Source organism: Rhinopithecus bieti, unplaced genomic scaffold (genome assembly GCF_001698545.2).
Source record: "Rhinopithecus bieti isolate Rb0 unplaced genomic scaffold, ASM169854v2 scaffold_84002, whole genome shotgun sequence".
Classification (NCBI taxonomy): domain Eukaryota; kingdom Metazoa; phylum Chordata; class Mammalia; order Primates; family Cercopithecidae; genus Rhinopithecus; species Rhinopithecus bieti.
Genome location: NW_016841755.1, coordinates 477,924 through 500,381, shown reverse-complemented (window position 1 = coordinate 500,381; position 22,458 = coordinate 477,924). Strand labels below are relative to the sequence as shown.

General features: G+C 47.0%; 1 long non-coding RNA gene across 1 annotated transcript in view; it reads right to left on the bottom strand.

Annotated features, from left to right (window-relative positions):
* Positions 1–8,344: 8,344 nt before the first annotated feature.
* Positions 8,345–22,458, bottom strand: part of LOC108525023 (uncharacterized) — a 29,218-nt gene continuing 15,104 nt past the window's right edge. The window contains exon 2 of the long non-coding RNA XR_001884193.1: positions 8,345–9,947. This is a non-coding gene — a long non-coding RNA (uncharacterized LOC108525023). The remainder of the gene's footprint in view (positions 9,948–22,458) is intronic.

Sequence of the window (22,458 nt, the reverse complement as noted above, 5' to 3'; positions counted from 1 at the left end):
TTAAGTTTCTCACACATGAACTTTGGGGGACCCATTCAAATCATAGCAGAGAGAGTTGTGGTGACAAAAAATAAAGTCTGTCCAAGATGAGTAATGTACCAGCTCCTATGTCCTATGTCAGAATTCAAGATCTTGCAAATTGTGTTCTTAGGAGGATGTTTGTATTCTTCCTGTTGCTTCTCATGACATTGAGTTTGGGAGTGTGTGTGTTTCACCAGTTGGCACCAGAGTGATTTTGGAAGAAAGAGACACATGGGTGAGGAGATGTGGGTGCCTGCTGGTGAGAGCCCACACCAGCCCGGACTGTTCTTCTGGTACCAAGAGGCACATCCTAAATGGGAAATCCCAGCAGGGGAAGGTACTGCTGGTGAGAACCGCATTGTCTCTGGGGCAACATTTTGGGCAAGAGAAGGGGTTAAGGCTGCTCAGTTCTTGGCCTGTTTTAGTGTTGTTCTCTGTATTACTCAGGGTCCTCTCGAGGGACAGAACTAATAGGATAGATGTCTACATAAAAGAGAGTTTATTCAAGAGAATTGACTCACATGATTACGAGGTGAAATTCCACAATAGGCCATCTGCAAGCTGAGTAGCAGGGAAGCCAGTCCAAGTCCTAAAACCTGAAAAGTAGGGAAGCTGACAGTGCAGCCTTCAGTCTGTGGCTGAAGGTTCTAGAGCCCCTGGCAAATCACTGGTATAAGTCTAAGAGTCCAAAAGCAGAAGAACTTGGAGTCTGATGTGCAAGGGCAGGAAGCATCCAGCACGGGAGAAAGAAGGAGGCCGGAGGACTCAGCAGGTCTGCCTATTCCACCTTCTTCCACCTGCTTTATTCTAGCCATGCTGGCAGCTGATTAAATGGCATCCACCCAGACTGAGGGTGGGTCTGCCTCTCCCAGTCCACTGACTCAAATGTTCATCTCCTTTGGCAACACCCTCACAGACACAACCAGGAACAATACTTTGCATCCTTCAATCCAATCAATTTGACATTTAATATTAATGGTCACATTCCCCTTGGACTGTGGAGGCAGTCCTATACTACACAGTTGAAAATCTTCCTATTCAACCACTTGTTTCCCTTTAGTTGTTCTAAACCCTTTGAGAAAATCTTATTCAACTTCACATGGTATAGAGAATGAAGGGCTGGGGCTGAGAAGGCAGGGTGCTCAGGCCACTGTCACCCTCTGCTCTGCCGGGGTACCCAAGCGAGGATGTGGATTCTGGAGAAGAAGAGGAGGAGGAGGAATGGGGCAGCCACAGGGGTGTGGGGGCAGCCCCTGGAGGGTGACTGGATTTCACGTTTGGAGTGGAACCCACCTAAGATGTCTCCGGTCGACTCATAAGGGACCCCAACAAGTCAATTAGTGGCTGTAAATAACTTACAATGCTGAGCAAGCTGCTGAAATGGGCAGAGGAGTCATCAATCTGGAATCCTGGAGAGGGAGACGTGCTGATAGATGGTTGGCAGAACAAGTCGCTGAAGCGCATCTTAACAAATGGACCTCACTTCTGGTGATGTGGTAATGAGCTTAGTGGATAACAGGAGTGGAGTGAACTAAGATACCTTTCTGTCTCTTTTAAGCACTTAAGCCTTTCCATAAAAATCTGTCTCAGGGAAAACCAGCTCATTTTATATCCACATATTGTGGTTCCATTGGTTGTGTTTTTCCTGGTGAAAGCATATACCAAGCAATTATTAATAGCTCAATGTCAAGTTAGGAGGAGGTTTTGATCTGAAGAAAGCACTTTTCTCAATTGCTACCAGCTTTGGAGATTGACATTGACATTAAGCCTTCTAATTCCTTGGAAGAAACAAATGGAAATCTATAAAAGAAGGTTTATTGGGGACTAAAAAAAGAAATTGGTTGGGAAAGAAAAACTAAAACTATAAATGCAAAGTGTTGGAGACAGACATTTATGTGGACAAGAGTATGCCATGGAGGAGGATGAGGAGCAACGACAGAGCCTTTGTGGACACCTGATGCAACAGGATTGGAGTTTACCACTCATTCACAAGGGGACAGCGGAGTATTTCACAGCCACAAATGGGTGCTGTTATCATGGACTTCAGCTCTAACCTGAAGTCTTCCTGAAGGAGTTTTTCCAGCTAACAGGTGAGACTTGTCCATGTTAATAACACAGCACAGGTGGGCTGCTTCCTCTGCTTGCAAAAGGGGGATACCTAGAGTCAGCATGGCAAAGTTGACTGATCAGGGAAGGTAGACTGGGGTTTTCCTGGGGTCTGGAAGGGAATTCTGCTAGTCCAGGAATGATTTGGGAGCAGTGAGGCAGGAGGGGACTGTCAGAGGCAGGAATAGGCCTCCTGAAACCAGGGGGTCTTTGAGTGAGGATTTTACAGGTGCTTAGGTCATTCCTGTGGCCATTTGAATAACGAGGACTGAGATCACAAGGACATTCACGCTCCTCTTTGCCTCCGTGCCTCTCCACATGTTGGAATATTCTCCCCACCTCCTCCACCAGACAGGTGCCCCCGTCCTTCAGGGTGCTTCCCATTTCTTCCATTTCTCCCTTTCCCCTTCTCTTGAGACGACCTCTGGTCCCCTTCTCTGCACTCCCCTTAGCCTTGGCACATAGCTCTGTCATTGTGGGTACAATCAGTGCATGTCCTTCCCTGAGGCCATGAGGGGACCTCCATGTCCCCACCACTCAGCTTAGTGCCCAGTGGGTGTCAATGAGTGACCTGTGATCAGCATGGGATTCTCACAGATCCCTGACCATCTAGGAATAAAGAGAACTTGGAGGTGAATGCAAAGAAGAGCCATGAGGCTAGTAAGTGGATTGGGTCAGGAATGGACTGGAGGATGACTCAGGAAGCCAAGCACGGGTGACAGAAGGGGGTGATCAAGTTTAGATTGGAAGGGCAGGTATTTTTACCTGTTTAGTTCACTTGTATATGCCCAGTGCCTGGCACATTACAGGTGCCCAGTGAATGTTTTGCATGGATGTGTCCAACTTACCCTACAGAATAAGGAGTTTGAGTTGAGTGTGATGAAGGATTTCCTTGCCACAATTATACTGGGCTCTTGGAATTGATCATGAAATTCTGTCTCCGGAGGAAGTCAAGTCCCTGAAGCCAGGCTCTGCTTAATAAACATTTCCTGAGGGCTAGAAAGTCAATAGTTTCTTAAACTACTGGGGCACTGGGTTTCTTAAACTACTGGGGAAACTCTGCTTCCCCAAGCTGGCAAACCATGAGAACTCCCATAGAAACGTTTTAAAATGCAAATATGCAGGCTCCATCTCAAACCTCCTTAATCAATATCTCTAGGGATGACTCCAGAGTCAGCATTCTTTTTTAAATCTTCCCCTGCCATATTCTGAGGATCAGCCAGGTTGGTTTGCCAAATTTTGGCAGGGAAAAATAATCAACTAGGACATTTTGCAAACTAGCTAGTGCTAATCCAACCAGCTAATACTAATATACTTTTGGTATAGTTCTTCATGGCCAGGGGGCCAATGTTACACTAGTCAACTGCGGCAGGACCAGCTGGAAGTGCGTGAAAAATGCCCCTTTCGCAAATCTGCCCTTCACTCTGCTGAATACTCCACAAAGTGCATATTAATTTCCAATACCAAGGACTCCCCTCTACAAAAGCAAACACTGCATTTCAGGGAGAGTCAATTGTTATATAATACACCTGGATTCATTCCCTACGGCTGTAACAAATGACCACAAACTTACCAGCTTAAAGCAACAACAATTTATTCCCTTACAGTTCTGCAGGCCAGAGCCCAAACTCAGGTTCATGAGGTCAAGGTGTCAGAGGGTCAGTTCCTTCTGCAGCCTCCAGGGAGAATTTTCTTCTTGCCTCTTCCAGTGCCTGGTGGCTGCCCCTGTTCCTGGGCTTGTGGCCACCTCACTCCAAGCTCTGCCTTCGTGGTCACACCTCCTCCCTCCTACAAAGACACTTGTGATGACTTTTAGGGCCCACCTGGATCATCTCAGAATCCTTAAGTTAATCACATCTGCGAAGTTCCTTTTGCTATAGAAGGTGCTGTTCACAGGTTCGAGGATGAAGATGTGGGCATCTTTGGGGGTTCATGATCAGCCGACCACTCACCTTCGTCTGGATGAATGAACCACGCAGACACTTGACAAGTTACTTGACCTCCTAAATGTAACAAAAAATCAGCTTTGGGGAGTGAAGGGTCATTTTTGTTTGAAGAGAGAGAACTGCAGAGCGAGGAAAGCGAAAGGTGCGGTCCCTGTGTCTGCCAGAGGTGAGTGAACCCTGGAGTCTGAGAAGCAGAGCGAGGCTGCCTGTGTGTTGCAGGGAAAGGGCAGGAAGGGCCAGGCAAGCACCACCTGCTCCTGTGGGAGGCTTTTAGGGGAAAGGGTAAGGATTCCATACCTGCCCTGCCACCTCTGTGTCCGAAGGTGAATGCTTTGGGAAAGAGACTTTTAGACACATGTTAGTGATTAACACCATTGCTGTAACCTGTACACAAAGATTGTGCTCATACCAAGGCATCAAGTTCCCAAAAGGAAATCCTTAATTTCCACTTTGTTTATTTTATCCTTTTAACCTAAAGCCACACTGTTCTGAGAAACTTTCTTCTTCTGCAAAGCAAGATTTCACTAACGCGAACCTGAGAGCATTTCTAAGCTTCACAGCTGCAGATATTAACATGGAGACTAGCAGATTACAAATCACCCAGAACTTTTGACAAGGTCTTTAAGGAAGGTCAAAAGGAAGGGGGTAATTTTTTTAAACGTACCTCAAGATTCCAAATAGCAAGTTCCTGAACTTAAATAACGGTATTTTTTAAAAAGAGACATTATTTTCCTTAAAGCATGAGTAAATTACGATGCTTTTGTATTTGCCACCAAATGAAGTCATTTAAGATGAAACACTCTTTTGTGCTGCTCATACTGGGAACGGGTTTGGAAATGAGTGGGTGTCCCCTCCTCCGGGTGTGTGGGAACGCGTTCTTTCTTTGCGAGCCTTCCAATGGGAGAATGAGCCCTGTGACCTGTGGCAGGTGGCCAAGAGGAGAGCCCTAGGGAGGGTGTCTCCGTGCAGGCCTTGGAGACCATAGCAGGATCTCAAGCCACCCTCTTCCATTGGGGTCGGAGAGGAAAACACCAGGACAATGACACCTGCAGCCCATGCCCTGGGAGCCAGGCTCTCCTCCCTCAGCACATGCCTGGCCCTGCTGGCCTCTGCCCTAGAATGTAGGAGACTCACTGCTGGCATGGGGTCTGTGCCATGCACTTCAAATGGAGAGGCCTGGGGAAGAGCCAGCCTCAGAGGCTGACAGCACACAAGACACATGGACTGCTGGTGGTCAGTGGTTCACCTTGGCAGAAAGGCAGACTCCTGTGTTTCTGAGCTCTGTATTTTGCAGAAACACAGACTCCTGCATTTCAGAGCTCCTTCTGAGCTCTGTATTTTGTTGGGTTTTACTTTATTAAGTAGGATCAAATGCCCTCAAACTTCAGAAGGGTCGGAGGCAACAATGCACAGCGCTGAAGGGCATAGGTGGTTCACACCACGTCGTCACCACCTAGTGCATGCGTGCCTTGGTTTCCCTGTTTGTGGGTCAGATGTGGTCAACTCTCAGAAGTGCTGGGCACAGTGCACTCGGGGCCTGAGACTGGGCCTTATTTGTTCCTGAATCCTTAGCACCACACACAGTGCCTGGCATATAGTTGGTGCTCAAATGGGTGTTTATGGAGTGATTGTGTGGTGGTGGTTTTCTAACTAGAGCACCCTGTGATTGATAGAGGTTGATGCTTTGATGACTGCAGCTCAGAAAAATGCTGTGAACATTCGCAGGGCTCGACTTTCCTATTTAGGGATGACCACTATAAACTTATTTCCATGGCTACGTGGACAGTTATTCTCTTTACATGACACGATTACATTAGAATTATTAATTCAACCCAAACTAAGTACTGCAGCTATTGTGGGAGAGCGAGGCAGTGAGGAGATGCACCCAGCCCAGATTTGGCTCTGACACGGGGGTGCTGGACGCCGGGGACCCGCCCGTGGCTGCCCCCTCTGCCTATCGCTCTGGCTCGGGTCTGCCCTGGGAAATCACTTGAAGGGAGCCCTCACATGAGGAGGGTTGCCATGGCTCCAAGGCTGAGATATTCTGGGAGATTCTTGCAGTGTGAACAGGACTTGGTGGGAAACCGTCGGCCCCCTGGCTCAGCACAGGGGCTGTAGCATCTAGAAAGCAGCCCTGTGGCCAGACACCAAAGACAACAGCAGAGAGGGCCCTGGTGTGAGGCGTGACTCCCGCCCAAGACAAATGGCTGGAATCAGGGGAAGAGAGCAGGCGAGGCTGCGAGGGTGACAGAAGAAAAACACGGCAAGGGTCTCTAGGACCCTACAAAGAAGAATGATATTTGAGGACTTAAGTGTAACAATTTGCATCATTGGAAAGGAATTTTCACCCTTAGCAGGGGTGTAGCCCAGTCTGCAGAGCTTCAGTGAGGCCCTGCGTATTACGAATGAGTGTGTCCCATGAAGACACAGGACTTTGCCTACGAGCGCTTTGTGGAGGTTTCAGAATGTTGTCTATACTTAAAAGAAAGAAAATTGTACCTTGGAGGGAAAAGTCTGTGATGCACTGATACTCTGCCCCCGAGCAGGTCCCGGAGCTCTGCTGACGCACTGGGCATGCTCTTGCCTGGACAGGTCCGGAGTTCCTGTGACGCGACTGATGCTACTGGGCCTGACCAGGGTCCGGAGGGTCTGTGACGCCATGATGCTCTGCCCGACCAGGTCCCGGAGTCTGTGACGCACTGATGCTCTGCCCGACCAGGTCCCGGAGTCTGTGACGCACTGATGCTCTGCCCGACCAGGTCCCAGAATGACGGGCTTCCACCGCCCACCGTGCTCTGAATGGCACAAGCAATACTTAAAACCAGCACTTACAGAGGCCGCTTCCCCCAAACACCCCTCAACAGCCTGCCAAGAGCTTCCATAAATTTAACTTCCATCAATTTCCATCTCAGTCCTGCTCTAGCATCCATGAGGCTCTGTCTTTGAAACACTTTCAAAGGCTCCGTCTCTGCACCCTCCCTCCCTGTCTCTCCTGTCTTCTCTTTCTGGCGTTTCTAAGGTGGACTTGCATCAAACAACACACCGAGTCCAAGAGGCCTGTGCTGCGGCCTCTCTGCCTCTCAGTGTCTGTGGAGCACCGAGGCCCCCACTGCGCTGTGCTGAGGCCACCGCCTCTATGAACACCCACTGAGTCCAGGTGCCTCCTAGCTCTGAGTGACAAAGGCAAGGAGACACTGTCCCTGAGCTCGAGTACCTCCTGCTATAACTGGGGTGACCTGGGCCGTTCTTTAGGAAAATCCGTGACCCAGAAGTGATTTCTTTCAAGACTATGACCTGCCCCAGATCAGGTGCACCCCCTTGGTTATAAAACAGAAGATGAAGATGCTTTGGCTCTTGTTTTCGCTTCCCCCCCAAGCCAAACAGTGCTGACATCAGTTATGCTGTGTTGCTCCTGTCTTTCGAACCATGCGTGTTCACTTTGTTCTCGTTCCTTCTAGTCTGTGCCAGCACTTTGATCAGTGTGACACAGGAGAGCTGATTGGAATGCTGAGAGCTTAGGCTAAATGAGCTGAAGGAGGTCGGCGCGGTGGCTCACACCTGTAATCCTAGCACTTTGGGAGGCCGAGGTGGGTGAATCACCTGAGGTCAGGAGTTTGAGACCAGCCTGGCCAATATGGTGAAACCCCATCTCTACAAAAAAATTCAAAAATAACCCAGGCGTGGTGGCGTGCACCAGCAATCCCAGCTACTCAGGAGGCTGAGGCAGGAGAATCTCTTGAAACTGCGAGGTGGAGGTGGCAGTGAGCAGAGATTGAGCCACTGCACTCCAGCCTGGGCAATATGGCAACACTCTGTCTCAAAAAATATATCATCATCATAATAATAAATGGGCAGAAGGAGAGGGTTCAGGATGTAAATAGCTGTAGACAGCCTCAAGAGCATTCTCCAAAGCTGAAGATGCTCTCTGGGATGAAGCCACCCCATCGGGGCTTTATATCCTCTTCCCACTGTTCATCCTTGAATCCTTGTGCTCACTTCAGTGGGGAGGACCTTCCTAAGACAAAAGCCACAGGATGGCAGATCGCCTTCCCTTTGCATGTACGGCACCAGGGTTGTGTTTGGAAACCCATGCCTGTGCAGAGAGAGGATGGCCTGGAGCCACACTGCCTCCAGCTATCCCAGCTGGGAGCTGAGGACCAGGGCTGTTAGGGCAGGCATCCCCCAGGGCTACAGAGGATAAACAGGTCCTTTCCAACTGTCCTCAGGGGCGATGGGACTAGAGTGAAAGCAGCCACCACAACAGAGATTTCTTCATAATTCTAGTTCTGTTTTCTTTCAAGGCCTTTTGTAGATATCTGCAAAAGAGGACTTGAGGGAGTCAGCAGAGGCCTTTCTGGTGCTGGTAGCAGGGAGTTGTCCCTCTTTGTTCTTCATCCACTGCCCTCCTAGGCATCCAGGGTGAAGGTGAACAGCTTAGAGCCACTGAGATGAGGGTCCTGGGAAGGCCAGCACGCATCTCAGTGTGAAGGCCCCTCAGGTGGAGAGGCCTGCCTTAGGGTGAGGACGAGACCAGGGCCCTGGAAAGGCCAGGAAGCCAAGGTGAGACCAAACCAGGACACATGGGGCGAGGAGGGGCACAGACCACCCGCTCCAACTGACCAATGGAGACCTGTCCCACAGGCTCAGGGATGGGCCTTCTCACACAGAACCCAGTAGCTCAGCTCTGAACGCGACTGAGAGAAACTGCACCGCACCTGGCCACACAACTCCTCAGTAAGCTGGTGATACGTGGACACAGGCCTGGCCCCATGCTCCCTGAGTGCCAGCAGGTCTTACCTCATGGAACCCACTTCACTCTCCTTGGACAGGGATGAATTCTTCGTCAGTACTGTAGCCGCACAGGCACAGCGAGCTCCCTGCCACAGGGGCAGGGGAAGCCAATCCAAGTCCATTGTTGGAAAACACTTTCAATGGCCCTGTCTCTGCTCCCCCTCCCCCTCTCTCCTTTCTTTCTTCCCCTCCTGGGTTCTACTGCCCACTTCAGTGGCCTGACAGGCTTCTCCCCTCTCCCCCGGGTGAGCTTATGAGACTGTCACGTGGCAACAGGCGGGGGCCCTGCGACCAAAGCTCTCATTAATCCTGACGAGGGGGGACCCACCGTACAGTGCCCACTGTGGAAGAGAAAAGGCATCCAGTGTGCTCAGCTCCTGTAACTGGACACCCTCCACAGTGGCTGGCCACCCGCAGAGAGCTACTTGAAGCTATTTGGGTCATCAATTAGATGAAATGGGGCATTATAGTCCAATGAATGGCAGACTCTGAATAGACAGAAAAACCGTTTCGCTAGAGTCCCAGAATGGACAGCACCCGGAAGGAGCATCTAAGCCATCACTCAGCTGTGGCAGGGTCCCCTCTGCCTTGTCCCTGCTGGCTCATCCTTTCAGGACCTCGATTCTTCGAATGTCTGGGAACTTGCCACCCTTCCCAGAGGCTCACCCATTCCTTACTTTCCTTACGTTTAGTTTCCACCCATTCATCTCCTCTCACCACTGAGGTTGTGCAGTATAATCCCCCTTCCTCCTCTGCACTCAACTGAAAGAAGCCACAGTGTAGTAGCCACCAAAGCGGGGGCTGTGGACACAGACCTTGGGTGGGATGCCCGGCTTTGTCGTCTTCTATCAAGTGACCACAAGCAAGGGACTTCATCTCACTGGGTCCCAGGCTCTGCACTTTAAAATGTGGACAAAGTACATACCTACTTCCAGTGAAGATCATAGACAGAAAGTAGAGTGTGGATGCCAGGGGCAGGGAGGGGGAGGGGCACCCGGGGCCGAGTTTCAGTTTTGCAGGATGGAGAGAGTTCTGGAGATGGGAGGTGGTGAAGGTTGCACAACGGCACAAATGTATTCCATCCTGAAATGTACACTTAAAAATGGTTACGATGGTACATTTTATTTCAAATGTATTTTAGTACAAAATAGTAAATTTTTAAAAGGAACAAAAAACGTAGCTACTTCAAAAAGTTATGAGAATTAGAGACGACATCTGTAAAGCATGAGTGAGGGGCAGCTGTCTGCTGCGCGGGCACCCAGGCGGGGCCAGGCACAGGTTTGATCCTGAAAATGGAAGGAGAGGCAGAGATGACCCCTTCCACGGTCCAGGGAAATGCAACAGTTCTCAGACTCGAAGTGCCCACCGTTAGCACCAGGATGTAACGTCCTTGGGTTTTTCTTTCGAGCTCAACTTGGTTATATTATGAACTGAGAATTCCAATTCTGTCCCCATAACCCCCATGGTGGTGGAGCTGATACGGAGATCAACCCGTCACAGAGTGGCCCTGATGCAAACACATAAATATGCTCCATAAAATAACAAAACATTTGGAAATTCAGATCCTCGCTTGAAATTCCCTAGCGCCAGAATGAAGCAACTCCAAGCCACAGCTGAGAACCAAGATGGGAACTCAGTGCACTGTAAAGTGCTCAGAGCTCTGCCTCCACCTGCCTGGAGGAAGGAGTTGAGCCCACAGCTGTCCCCTGTCCCCTGCCTCATGCCCCACACTCCACCCAGAGCTGGGATTTGTCATTCATGAGGGAGCCAGGAGGATTGCCCCAACTGTGATCTGGGAGTTAGAAAAATCTGTCCATCTGACCGCGGACACAGCTCAGAGGCATCCCGTCCACTCTAGGCCAGGCGTGGAAAAAGCATTGACAGAATTCTGGGCCAGTTGAAGGTATGGGCTCCGAATTCACACTGCCTATGAGCTGGGAAAAGAACATGGGAAACTGGCCCAGAGATGAGGAAACCTGGGAGCCCTGTGGATGGCCCACACCCCAGGGCAGGTGCACGTCTACATATGGAACTAGCTCACACTGAAGCCAAGTATTACACATCACGTGGGGGAACAAACTGCCCAGTGCCAGTGACTGGATGTGGCAATGAGAATAAAGCACACCCCGGAAGAATCTGGAAGATATGTCAACAAAACTGTGCTTGAAGTCTTAGGAGAGGGGATGAAAAAAGCACAGGCAAAATTAAAAAAGGAACAAGTAGGAATTCTATTAAGAAGAGATGTGGTTGTGATAATGAAAACTCAACTGATGTACCACGCAGTAAACCAGCCGTAACTAAGAGCATGTGCAAGCAGGAAGGCAGGTCTGCAGAAGCCACCAGGAACATGGGACAGGACGCGGCAGAGGGAACCGCAGGAGGGACACAGAACAGCGTGGGACATGAAAGGAGAACTTCCAACACATGCCCAGAGGAAATGTAAACTGACTTAGACATAATTGAACCCACAGAGCTTCCTTCAGAGGGAAGGCATGCAGAGAATGGAGAAGACAAAGTATTTGAAAAAAATAAAGGCTAATATTTTTTAGATTTTTTTTTTCTTTCTTTTTTTGAGACAGAGTCTTGCTCCATTGCCCAGGCTGGAGTGCTGTGTGGTGCAATCTCAGCTCACTGCAACCTCCGCCTCCCTAGTTCAAGCAATTCTCCTGCCTCAGCCTCACAAGTAGTTGGAATTTCAGGCGCTCACCACCACGCCCAGCTAATTTTTTTTTTTTTTTTTTTTTTTTTTTTTTTTTTTTTTAGCAGAGACAGGGTTTTGCCATGTTTGGCCAGGCTGATCTGGAACTCCTGGCCTTAGGTGATCCACCTGCCTCGGCCTCTCAAAGCACTGGGATTATAGGCCTGAGACACCATGCCCAGCCATGTTTTAGAATTTAAGAAAGACTTAAGTCTTCATATTGAAAAGCATGTGATGTCTGAATCAGGAAAAACAGAAGCAGCCTCACACTTAGACTCATCATATCTATGAAATATCAAAGATGAACTTCAGAGAAAAATAGCACATCTCTTACCATGGAATGACAATTCCAGTAATACTAGATTTCTTATCGGCAATACAGCCTGAGTATCCCTTATCCACAATGCTTGGCACTAGAACGGTTTCAGATCTTGACTTTTTTTGGATTTGGAATATTTGCATTATACTTACCCACTGAGCATCCCTGGTGGCGGTGCCTGTAGTCCCAGCTACTCGGGAGGCCGAGGCAGGAGAACGGCGTGAATCCGGGAGGCGGAGCTTGCAGTGAGCCGAGATCGCGCCACTGCACTCCAGCCTGGGCGACAGAGTGAGACTCTGTCTCAAAAAAAAAAGAAAGAAAAGGAAAAAAAGAAAAGAAAAAAAAAAAAGAAAATCCAAAATCCTCCAGTGAGGGTGTCTTTGAGCGTCTTTGGAGCATTTCAGATCATTGGCTTAAAGATGCTCAACCCATATTAAACACCAGCAAGTAACATTTCTTTTTTTTAATGAGAGAAAATAGCTCTCATCCTCGAATTGTATACTCAGCTAGCTTATCTTTCAAAAATGAGGGTGAAATCAAGACAGCTGCAGTCTAAGATGTTTGCCAGGCCACGCCCTCTGTGAAACAATGACCAACAGGTGTATCCAAGAAGAGGATTGGTTTCTGGGAGCACGGTGAGTGAGACAAGCACACAAGAAAAAAAGAAGTGCGTAGCATGTGGTAGGAAACCTAGAGAAGTTTTAGCTCTTAAAAATGACTAATTTAGGGAAACAAGAATGGAACTAAGATAATCAAAAAATGATGTGGAAAGTAGGAGGGAATTCTGAGTGAAGACATTCTGAGGGGGTAGTTTTTTTTTTTTTTTTTCCAGAAAATAATAGAAATTTTCACTAGCTTTAATTTTGAGTGAGAGGAAATGAATTCCAGCGTATTCAAGGGAGACCCATTTTCCAAAGGGAGGGAAAAACTTTCAGCTTAGCTAGGAAAATCTAAAGGAGCTAAGTTAGGAAATCCAAGTAAACTAGACCACTTTGGGAGAGAAGCCAAACTGTCACTCATTATCAAAATTAAAATTCCATCCTTTTCATGGCTTGTATATCTTCTGTTTCACCAAGAAATATCCAAATGGTTCTGACCACTTGGATGCCATTTTAGGGAAATGTGAGTTGTTTTTATTTAGTTTAGCTAAGGAGATTGGCAATAAGAGTGCTCATACTCCCCAGTATTGTAGTGGAAAATTGGGAGATGGGTTGTGGGCTGCTTGCTAGATGCCATTTGAAGCTGGGAATCTGGCGGCGACTCACCGGGGGCCAATACCTGCCACCCAGGCATAGGCAGGTGTTGTGACCATTGAGTAGGAAAGAGAGAAACAGCTGTGACATACACCTTACCAATAATCCTGAGTGGAATCAGTGTTGAATAACAAATCACACACAAGAATTAATATATGCCAAATTGTCTTAAGCCTTTTTTTTTTAGCACCACAGCTTGGGAAGAAACCCCAGAAACCAGAACCCCTGAATTGGAAAAGGCTGCTATTCCTGGTATCTTTTCATCCAGAGCAATTTGATTCAGAGCTATCTGGACAGAATATTCTGGAATGTTGAGCCTACCCATAGGGGCAAGTAAGTAGGAGGTTCACATTTAGAGGTTTTAAAAGTAGGAACATATGTTAAAATAGAAATCAAAACTGTAACTTTCTAACAAGGAAAGAAAGAGGAAAACTAAAGAAACCTTGATAAATTCAATTTTTAAAACAGGAAATGATGAAAGGAACCAAATACAAAGCAAAGCAAATAGAAAACAAAATGCCACAGTGGGAAGAAATCCTCACCACCCTGCACGAAAGTCCTAGCCCATGCAGCAACATAAGAAAAAGAAATCAAAGTTTAAGTACCAGAAGAAATAAAACTGTCATTATTTTTTGGGTCATACGATTGTCTAAGTAGAAAACAAAAGAATTTGTTTTCAGAAAACTCACTGAATGAACCTGGAGGACGTTACACTAAGTGAAATAAGCCAGACACAGAAAGACAAATCCTGCATGACCTCGCTTACATGTGGAATCAAAGAAGTCAGACTCTGAGAAGCAGAGAATGAAGTGGTGGTTATGAGGACTGGGGGCATGGGGAGATATTGGTCAAAGAATAAAGTTTCAATTAGGATGGATACATTTAAAACAAAACCCCAAATTAAAAAGAACCAATTAATTGTATTAAATGTAGCAGTTTTGCTGGAAGCAACAAGTGGTTAGAAAATGTAATTGAAAGAGTTGCCATTTATAACAGTAACAAGAACAAAATAAAGTAGCAATACATTTAACATAAAATGTGGATATCCTTTATGCAGAAACTTACATAATTTTAAAAAAGGATAGAAAGGAGCCAGGTAGCTCACACCTATAATCCCAGCATTTTGGGAGGCCGAGGCAGGTGGAGACCAGCCTGGCCAACGTGGTGAAACCCCGTCTGTAATAAACATACAAAAAATTAGCCAGGCGTGGTGGTGGGCACTTGTAATCCAGCTACTTAGGAGGCTGAGGCAGGAGAATCACTTGAACCCAAGAGGTGGGGATTGCAGTGAGCCGAGATTGTGCCATTGCACCACAGCCTGGGCAACAAGACTGAAACTGTCTTAAAAATAAAAAAAGGATAGAAAGGAGACTTAGGTTAGTGCAAAGACCTGCAACATCTGTGTATTTGAAGACATAATATTATACATGTGTCAGTTAGTCATAGTTGCTACTGCTTTGTAAAAAAGTCACCCAAACTTAGTGACATAAAAGCAACCGATTTTTATTATGCTCACAGATTCTGGAGGTCAGAGTTTGGAAAGCCTGCAGTGGGGAAGCCCTCCTTCTATGTCTGAGTCTAGAACAGATGAGGCAGGAGGATCCACTTCCAAGATGGCTTCTTCCCTCCCAGGGCCGCTCCCTGGCCTGAGATGACTTAAAGTTTAGTTCACCTGGGAGCGTCGCCTGAGCACCTGCATGTGTTCTCATCATCTGGTTTGGGCTTCACGTGGAAGGCACTGGGTTCTAAGAGAGAGTTGCTGGATGATATTTGATTCCAAATGAGAAAGTTCTTGGTCTGTATGGTGCAAGAACTGTCTCATTATTGATATTTCATCTCTATGGTTCAAAGAAAAATCAAGCAGTCCTAGACAGCAAAAGAGAATGCCCTATTTATACCACTCCCAAGTAGGTGGTGATGAGGGAGGGATTGTTAAATTCAATTTAGGCACATGCCTGTAATCTTTGTGTTGTTGTTTTTCATTTTTTTCCCCTCCTCTTCAAGCATGAATAGATGTCTTTGAGTTGTAAACCTAGGCAGTATATTCATTTTCTTGATTTGTTCAATTACATTTAAGCCATAATTGTATATTTATTATCTGCCTTGAGAAATGGAGAATGTGCCTGGTGTGAGGCAGCAGGACAGAAAAACAACACTAGCATTTTTATAATGAGAAGTGACCCACACCATGAATGCTGATTTTAGCTATGCAGGTCTTCTGATGGCTTATTCTTGGGGACTAAGGGTACCACACAGAAATAGGCTGCCAAACATGCAGATGGAAGAAAACCTTGCCATTCCTTACCTGGAAAAAGAGACAACATGTTTAGTCAATTAAAAAAAAGTCCAGGGTTGTTGCAAAATTGTTTCTCAATGGAAGTCATTTTCTTACCCTTCCTCCATGGTGATGACAGATATGTATTTGATTTGATATGAGAAAAAGTTCTCAGAATGAGAGGAAAACTTCATATTTTTTAGAAAAAAGCAGAAAAAGAATGCAAGTGGTATAGATTAAATTCATGTTCCTCTAGTTGACCTCTGAAAATGAAATAACAGCTTTTCTCGGCTCACCGCTACCTCTGCCTCCTGGTTTCAAGTGATTCTCCTCACCTAGCCTCCCGAGTAGCTGGGATTACAGGCATGCACCACCACACCCAGCTAATTTTGTATTTTTAGTAGAGGAGGGGTTTCTCCATGTTGGTCAGGCTGGTCTCAAACTCCTGACCTCAAGTGATCTGCCCACCTCGGCCTCCCAAAGTGCTGGGATTATAGGTATGACCCACCACGCCCAGCCACCCTTCCCTCTTCTTTCTAGCTGCCTGGAAGGCGGATGTGATGACTGGAGCTCCAGCAGCTATGATAGATGAAGAGGTTTCCTTAAGTATGGAAGCCACTGCTTAGAGAGTGAAGCAGAAAACTTGAAGGAGCCTGGATCTTATCATGGACCTGCCATATCAGCTCTGGACTGCTTTTACATGAGAGAGGAATACACATGTCATTTAAGCTACTATTATTTTGGATAGTTCTGTTCTACATAGCCTAAGCAGAATCTTAACTGATAGACCTAGCATATCCTTGCAACTCAAAACTCCCTCCACAAACTCCAGAAGCATGGAAAACTAATGTCAATTTTATGAATATGTCTGAAAAGATGGAGAAGGATATTATATTGCAAACCACATGAATTTCTAAAATCCCTTTAAAATGTTTCTATTCTTTCTCCAAGATACTTTTCCCTAGGGCAGCTGTTTAATTCCTATGATTTCCCTCTCTGACCCTCCAAATCTCCTCTTAAGCAGAAGCAACCACTTTCTCCCCAGGATATCCTCAGAGCTTTGTTAACTTGCACACTCGAGCCAAGCAGTGTGCCGAGCAAGACAAGACCACCAGTTGCTCACCAAGTATGTCCCACAGGGTCTCAAGTTATTCGGCCGCACTTTCTGTTATAAGTAATTACTTACATCTTTCTGGGTGCTTCACTTCCTTCCCCTCTACTCCATATGGTGGGGTTCTGGAGGCCCAGAACTGCTTCTTGGACCTTTGTATCTCATTTCCTGGCATAGCACCTGGTGCACTGGTGCTCAGAGCTTGTTGGATAAATGATGTGTAGAGTTCAACCCAACAATCCCTGGTCCTCTTTCCTGTGGCCACAGTCCCCATCACAAACCCCAAAATAAATCAAGTCTTGTATCTATTTTCCGAGTAAAGAATCTGGCTGAACGACGGTTATGCTCTGAGCCACTGGGAATCTCTACTCCTCTGACCTTGGGGGACTAGATTTTACCTCCTTTTTGGTTTATTTTTAAGTGTCGGGTGCAGGACAGGGAGGGCCAACTTCATTTGGTCTGTTAGCTACAAAGTTGAAAATAAATGTGCATCCAGTCTTCCCGTGTTTCTGTGGGCTTTGCTCCGTGCTTTCACTGGCTTTATCCCAAGCCTATTGGACAATTATTTTTGGCTCATTCGGTGAATGGCTTTCAGTCACTTTCTTCTGTTTTGAATGTTTAAAGTAGGGCTCATCCTCATGTAGTACAGTACTCAGAATATTATTGGAAAGTATCTCTTGTTAACAAATATTTTTCTCCCTAGCCCAGTTTCCTGTTCATGGGTGCTGTGTGTGGCCTCTCTGCTTGCCTCGGTGAAGAACTCTAAGTGGGTTCCCTACTGAGGAGCTGCTTCTCAGATCCCACATCTGAAAAATACTGTCCTAGAATTTACACAATATTTAATGTATCCAGAGTCTTTAAAGATTGGTGGTAAGCAGTGGGGGTGAGGAGAACCCTGGCCGAGGCTGCCTGTGCTGCACTTGGAAACCAATATCACAGGCCCCTGCTGGTAGCTGGGGACAGGTGGCTGGGGACAGGTTGCTGCACCTGGGCCTGGGAAAAGTGCACTCAGGCTCGGGGCAGGCATGTGGGGTACTCAGGCTCGTTCCACATCCTCTCTACATCCCTCTTCCTCTATGTGGTTTCTTATGGCTGCTGTTGCAAACTACCACAAACGTAGTGACTTAAAACAATGCAGATTATGCCCTTATGGTCCTGGAGAAGTCTAAAGTGGGTCCTCTGGGCTGAAACCAAGGTGATGGCAGAATTGCATTCCTTCCACAGGCTGCAAGGGGGCATTTGTGTCCTTGCATTCTCCAGCTCCCGGGGGTTGCCTGCCCTCCATCACCCACAGCCCCCTCCCCCACCATCAGTGCCAGAAGCACACCATCTCCACACCTCCCTGCCTCCGACCTCTGCTTCTGTTGTCTCGCCTCCTTCTCTGGCTTTCCCATTTCTCTCTTTCCTTAAAAGGACCCTTTGGAGGACATTGGACCCACCCAAATATTTCAAAATACTGTCCCCACATCAGGACTCTTTACTTACCTGTACCTGATGCTGTGTAAGGCAACATAGTTGTGGTTTCCGGGAATCAGGATGTGCAGCCTCCCGGTGGGGATCATGACTGTGTCTATTACACCCTCCTGGTGCTGTGAGACCCCCAAAGCAAGGCCTGTGTTGACCCCTCTAGAATGCCCCAGCCCCCATCCAACATCACACTCCATCTAATGGCTGGTCAATTTTTAATCGACTAAGTCTGATCAGAATAATAATTCTGATCAGAATAGTAATTCCAACAATATTCTGAATACTATAGTACATGAGGATGAGCCCTACATTAAGCATTCAAAACAGAAGAAAGTGACCGAAAGCCATTCACTGAATGAGCCAAAAATAATTGTCCAATAGGCTTGAGATAAAGCCAGTGAAAGCATGGAGCAAAGCCCACAGAAACACGGGAAGGCTAGATACACATTTGCTTTCAACTTTGTCGCTAACAGACCAATTGAAGATCTTTGACCTGACCATTGATTTCCCCACACAGAATGACAGTCGCACTGTTTTGGTGAACCCATGCACGCCCTTTGCATCTTTTTTTGTTTGTTTTTATTTTGACTTGTCTATTTTCCTCTTGCAAGTCATTTTTCATGCTCTTTGATTGCATAAGAATCCTTCCAGAACTTACCAGAGGAAAAGGAAGAGGAGAACCACTAAGCATGGGAAAATGTTTCTTCTGGCTCCATTCCCCAAATGCAGCTGTGGGTGGAGGGAAAGGAGGTCATTAAGTGGCAAATGAGGCAGTTTGGAACCCGTTCATCTTAAGCACGGAAATGTGCTAGAACTTTAATCTCTGCGTCTGTTGGCTTTTTCTGCTTTTGGACTGGTTCTTTAGTATTCCTCTGCTCTTGCCTTAAAACATAGCAACCCTTACATGTACTCTGTGGCTGGTAAAACAAGATTAGCTCAGAGGTTGTAGAAAATGGGAGTCTTAAGATTAGGAAGCAGAATGAAGTACACATTCACCTGAGTAGCTCCATATTCTCAACAGGAGCGCATCAGTGCTATTCTGTTTCAAAGGTGAGACTTTTAAAGCCTAGGCATTTCCCTTTAAAAACACCAAAACAGTTGATTTCTTTTTTCCACATTAAAAATTGTTGTTTTTCCCATAAGTGATTTAGCTCAGTCACTTTAAACATGGTTATTATGGACTGAATGTCTGTGTCCACCCCAAAATTCATGTCAAAATCTCATCCCCGGTGTGGTAGTGTTAGGAGGTGGGGCCTACAGGAGGTGGTTGAGAGGATGGAGCTCTCACGAATAGGATTAGTGGTCTCATACAGGAGGCCCCCAGGCCAGGTGCTGTGTGATCCCAGCACTTTGAGACACTGAGACGGGCAATTGCTTGAGCCCAGGACTTTGAGACCAGCCTGAGCAACATTACAAAATCCCATCTCTACAAAAAATTAAAAAAAAAAAAAAAAATTGGCAAATGTGGTAGTGTGTGCCTGTAGTCCCAACTACCCAGGAGCCTGGGGGCAGGAAGAGTGCTTGAGTCTAGGAGGCTGAGCTACAGTGAGCCATGGCCATACCACTGTGCTCCAGCATGGATGACAGAGTGAGACTGTCGCAAAACAAACACTCAAAAGAGGCCTCCAGAGAGCCCTCTAAGCCTCCTCCAGCCAAGTGAGGATGTGGCTGGAAGGCAGCAGTCTGTACCCTGGAGAGGCATCCTCCTCCCTAGAGCCTGGCCACGTGGGCACCCCGATCTCAGACCTCCAGCCTCCAGACTGTGAAAAATAAATGCTTGCTGTCTAAGCCCCCCAGTGTATGGTATTCTTTTTTTTTTTTTTTTTTTTAATAAACGAAGTCTTCCTCTGTCACCAAGCCTGGAGTGCAGTGGCGTGATCTCGGCTCACTGCATCCTCTGCCTCCCAGGTTCAGGCGATTCTCCTGCCTCAGGCTCCTAAGTAGCTGGGATTACAGGCACCTCCACCACACCCAGTTAATTTTTGTATTTTTAGTAGAGACGGGGTTTTGCCATGTTGGCCAGGCTGGTCTCAAACTCCTGACCTCACGATCTGCCTGCCTCGGCCTCCCAAAGTGCTGGCTGGATGTCAGTCTATGGTATTCTGTTATGGCAGACAGTAAACAGGAAATATGGGTGGTGTTGGCGGGAATCACAGCACACATCTTAGTTCAAATCCAGTGTCTGGCAGCACAGTGAGTCAGAGAAGCGTGGCCTGGATGCTCCTTGTTAGGTACAGCCCAGCGGCTCTCAGAGTGCCCTGGTCCCTAGATCAGCCTCAGGAGCCACCCCCAGGAACTTGTAAGAAACGTGGGCCCCACCCCAACTTACAGGCGATTCTGGTGCACACTAGGCTTTGAGAACCATGGTCCTAGAGTACACGGAGGAGGCCATAGGTGCCTTGCGATCTCCCAGGCAGCTTCCATGGTCTGAGCTGAGAGACCGAGGAGCAGGATTCCTCTTCCTGCCCCTCCTTACTCCTGCAGATACCTGAGATTCCACAATGAGTAAAGTAATGCATTCTCTCTCTCTCTTTCTCTCTTTCTTTCTTTCTTTCTTTCTTTCTTTCTTTCTTTCTTTCTTTCTTTCTTTCTTTCTTTCTTTCCTTCCTTCCTTCCTTCCTTCCTTCCTTCCTTCCTTCCTTCCTTCCTTCCTTTCTTTCCTTTCTTTCCTTTCTTTCTTTTCTTTCTTGTCAGAGTCTCACTCTGTTGCCCAGGCTGAAGTGCAGTGGTGTAGTCTCAGCTTACAGTAACCTCTGCCTCCCAGGTTCGAGCAATCCTCCTGCCTCAGCCCCCCGAGTAGCTGGGGCTACAGGTGCGTGCGTGCTACCACGCCCAGCTAATTTTTGTATTCTTAGTAGAGATGGGGTTTCACCACATTGTCCAGGCTGGTCTTGAACTTCTGACCTCAGATGATCCACCCATCTTGGCCTCCCAAAGTGCTGAGATTACAGGTGTGAGCCACTGCACCCCTGGCCAAGCAATGCATTATTTTATGTTAGGTGCCACCTCCTCTTTAAAGAACAGGGGAAACTGAGGAGCAATTTCACTGAAGTTGTGCCCTTTCTGGGGCCTGGCCCTGCACCCCTCAGACCATCAGCTTTTTAGATTGCACAACTAAAGACTGAAACTCATAGTTCCTGCACTTTACATTTTATTGCTTAAAAAAGATGGTCTCCTAAAGAGTATTATGCTGATGTGATGGAATGACACGAAAAAGCTTGAGGAAGCTGGGATTTACCATGTCAGAGAAAAATCATCCAAGTGATTTGTGCATTCTATGTACTGAAGTTCGCTAGGGTGAACGGTTCCCCCTTTTTTGGGCACTAATGGGGTGGAAGTTTGCAGAGGGCAACCACTTGATTTCAGGATTATAACCCAGCTCTGTGCTGAGGAAGTGCCCCCATAAGCTTTACAGGAGCAGACAAATTTGGGCTTGAGAACTGCGAGGATTCTGTCTCCCGCACATATGTGCTATAACTTTTTGGAACGGCCTAACAAACTTTCTGGAATAGAGCCACCTTCTCACAGGAAAGGGATTGGGAAATGAATGGCTTAAAACCATTTAAAAGTTCCTTTTGCAATTACAGGGTGCTATCAGCTATAAATGCTTGCTAATCACTATTTTCCCCAGGCTCCTAATTTCTACAGGTGCCAGAGAAATGCAAGATTAAGTGAAACATTAGCAAATACTTCAAGTGCTGTATTTTAAACATAGATATATTAACTGTGGTATTTCCAGTTGGGAAACATGAGACTGTAATAAAGAAATTGGAATCCTAAGTGCCCAAGAGTGCTCTCCCAGGGGGCTTTTAATCACTGGAAGTAGCAGGATTTCTTGAGAACATGCCCAGAGATCTGAAAATGGGCAAAGGTGTTCCAAGTTTGAGAAATAAGAAAATATTAGGTTAGCGATAGTCTGGAAGCATTTTTCTTTCCTACATTTTCTCATGGTGTTGGGATTTGTCCCTTTTCCTCTCGCAGCATGAGTCTGACATGCTCCAGGTTCGTCCTGGAAGCCAGTGCCTGGGTGTACGCTGTGTGCCTGAAGTCAGCTTATGGAGTGAGACCCCAGGCACATGGGAAGACCTGCTTTCTGGCCCCTGCTCTACCAGTGCCTCCCTTATGAGTCTCGGGCAAGTCCCAGTTTGTGAGGTTGACCTCCAGGCCCCGGCCTGCCACTCTGCTTGTGAGTAGCAGACTTGATACTGGGAAGGCCGTGGGTCAAATCCATCTCCAGGGGAGGGAGGCTTTTGGTGGCTGGCTGCGGTCTGAGTGGACAGCAGGCAGTCAGCACTAATCGCTCACCTAGTTTCCCTTTGTTCTAATCATGCACTTTATATTCTGTCAAGAGGAATGTGTGTGTGTCTGTGTGTGTGTTGTAATTATCCGACCTGTGAGTTTATTCGGTTAAGTTTTATTTGTCATACAAAAACAAAATTTCAACAAAGTGTGTTGATTTTTGTGCAATTTC